Source organism: Grammomys surdaster, unplaced genomic scaffold (genome assembly GCF_004785775.1).
Source record: "Grammomys surdaster isolate TR1022 unplaced genomic scaffold, NIH_TR_1.0 98, whole genome shotgun sequence".
In the NCBI taxonomy this organism is placed as follows: Eukaryota; Metazoa; Chordata; class Mammalia; order Rodentia; family Muridae; genus Grammomys; species Grammomys surdaster.
In genome coordinates, this window is record NW_021604577.1 from 12,281,982 (window position 1) to 12,284,833 (window position 2,852).

General features: G+C 47.6%; 1 non-coding gene across 1 annotated transcript; it reads right to left on the reverse strand.

Moving 5' to 3' along the window:
* Nucleotides 1-2,228: 2,228 nt before the first annotated feature.
* On the reverse strand, nucleotides 2,229-2,356 carry LOC114634320. The gene has a single exon (XR_003713314.1). It is a non-coding gene; the product is annotated as a small nucleolar RNA SNORA17 (small nucleolar RNA).
* Between the last annotated feature and the right edge of the window lie 496 nt (nucleotides 2,357-2,852).

The following is a 2,852-nucleotide window of genomic DNA, read 5'->3' on the forward strand; positions in this document are numbered from 1 at the left end:
TGCTCCTTTGTGTGTATGTGTTTGTGTAACTATGTGTTCTCTAGGCTATGTAACTGTTATCTTGGAAGGGCCTAGCCTGGTATAAGTGTTTTTTATTACTGTAATCAGAACATCTACTCAAACATATACACTTAAAACAAGTGTTCGGTGCTCCTTGTGCACTCTGAAGCTTGAGAGCTGCTGTGTTAGACAAACTTCTGTATTTAACTTTGTCTTCTGAGAAGTTCTTTTCCTTACTCCAAACAAGAAGTTCAGCTCTTCAGGTACATTAGTCACTCTCCTTTAAAGCTGTAAGAAAGGACTATAAGCCTGGTGGCAATATTTCCCCCAGAGAGAGTTTGTTCAATGTTATTTCCACAAAGTGACTGTCAATTGTTAGTGGAAACTCAGGGAAACATTGTAACAGGGAAAATAGCAGCGCTAGCCCATAGTACCTTGGCCTTAAATGTGGTAATGTAGAAATCCAGTAACATAAAAATACTTGGATGACTCCTTAAAATGGTAATGAAATTTATGTATATAATTTGATAGAGCAATGTTATATACATTAAAGTTTAAATGCTGGGCTAGAAGAAAGGCGGAGCCATACAAAAGTCTAATGAGTAAGTGGATTTCAAGTTATCTTTCTGTCTGAGAGTTCTGTCTCAGAACTCTCAGGTTCTGAGATGTGACTGGTGGGTAGGCAGAGATTGCTCTTTGCTTGTTTGGTTTTGTTTTTGTGACATGATCACCTTTACAACTAAGGCCGGCAGCCCTCCTGCCCCACCCTTCCAACTTCTAAGATTACAAGCCATACCCAGCTGAAAGTTCTTTAGTATTCCTCTTCAATTAGGCCATGACTTCTCTTCTATTTTAGAATTCATGTTCACAAAAAAAACTTTCTCTGGCACTTACTAGCTATGTAATATCCGTCCATCTGGGCCTTGGCTTCATCGATAAAAACTGGGAAAATGGGCCAGTGGGACGGCTCAGTGGTTCAGAGGCTGGTTTTGCATTCCCCTCATACCTGCCTCCTGCCCTTGCAACCTCTCCTCCAATAGGGAAAAGAATCCCATTGTGGAAGCTGCAGTGTGTCACAGTGTGTCCCACAGTACACCCCTTTGTCCACACTTCTTTGCTTACAGATGTCCATTGCAATGCTCCTTGGTCTGGTATGAGGATTCTGGCTTCTGCTACACTATCAATACTGGATCCTTACTGGGACTCCCCTTGGATACCTCGTTGGTGCCCTGTGTCAAGGAGAGCCTGTAGTGTGGGATCTATAGAACAGGCCCCTTCATGCACCCCAGCAGTTCATCCATGGGGTAGATCCCTGCTACCAGTCTACTCTTCTGCCCAGGGAAGGTGCTGGGCCCACTCTCTCAGGTGAATGGGGTTACATCTCTCCCTTGCCCATGTCACCACAATGCAGATAAGTGTAGGGAACAGCTCTCCTGTGATCATGCCCTCAGGACCAGCTTACTTATCCCCACCCCACCACCACCACCACCACAGTCAACTCTACTGTGCTGCCCAGGCAAGGTACAGGACCTACTTTCCCAAATGCTACAGCTGTTGAGTGACTGGGCCAGCTCTCCTGCTCACATGCCCCCAGGGCCACTTCTCCCACAATGCCCAGGTGAGAGTGGAGGTCATTTCTGCACAGCCTTCGGACATCAACATGTCCAAAGGCAGCAGACCAGACAAGGAATGTCCTCCTGGCCTTTGGTGGTAACAGACCCCTGCTGTTTCAGGGTCATGGCCCACCAGTGGCGGCACAGGCCAGGACCCACCGTGGTCCCAGGTGGTATCACCAGCTACTCACATCAGGCCCTTCCTGACTACCTTCAAGTCTCAGTTCTGCCTGTCTTCGTTGTGTGTACATCCTTTGTTTCTCACTCTACTCCATTTCTCTACCACTTACTTGCTCCTCTTAGAGGAAACCAGGGTCTCTGAGTGTCTGGGGTTCTCTCAGGAGTGATCTCAAGAGCGTTACACTTTGCTCTTGTATTATGGCATTGGGCAGGGGTCATCTTAGGGATGATCTGCCCCCAGCCTCATGTGTGTGCCTGACTGGTGATTATCCCAGGCCAGCTCCCTATCCAGGTCCCATGATGTCAGTCTGGTGGTCATCTCGGGTGGGTCCCAGGCAGGATTCTTCTAGTCTTTGGCTTGCTCCCAGTCCTGGGAGCTATCAAAGCCTGGGCAGCATGGAACTGGTGGTGGTCTCAGGCTTGCTTTTTTCAGGGAGTGTGAGGCTACTAATCATTCAGAAGCTCACAGGTCAGAACACTGAGTGTAGACATGGCCTCTCTCCTCTCTGCCACCTACTGATGTGCATGTGACACAGCAGACACACCTGCAATGCACACACACATTTTTTTTTAATATTTAAAAGTAAACTTTCCAGATAGGCATGGTGATACAGGCCTATAATTTTAGTGTTCATACAGCGAGGGGGGGGGGGGCAGGGGGAAGTCTGGACGGAGTTTGTGGAGACTCTAGTGAACCTTTCACAATGCTCCTTGATCTTGCACATCCCTGGGGACAGTGGAAACCAGAAGACAATGGAACATCTTTAAGATACTGAAAGGAGAATTATGCTGTCACATATTGTGGTGGATAGAATATGCTTGACCCAGGGAGTGTCACTATTAAGAGGTGTGGCCTTGTTGGAGTAGGTGTGGCCTTGTTGGAGTAGGTGTGTTACTGTGGACATGGGCTTTAAGACAATCCTAGCTACCTGAAAGCTGGTTTTCTCCTGCTTGCCTTCGAACTCTCAGCTCCTCCTGTACCATGCCTGCCTGGACACTGCCATGTTTCCCCCTTGATGGCAATGGACTGAACCTCTGAACCTGTAAACCAGCCCCAAT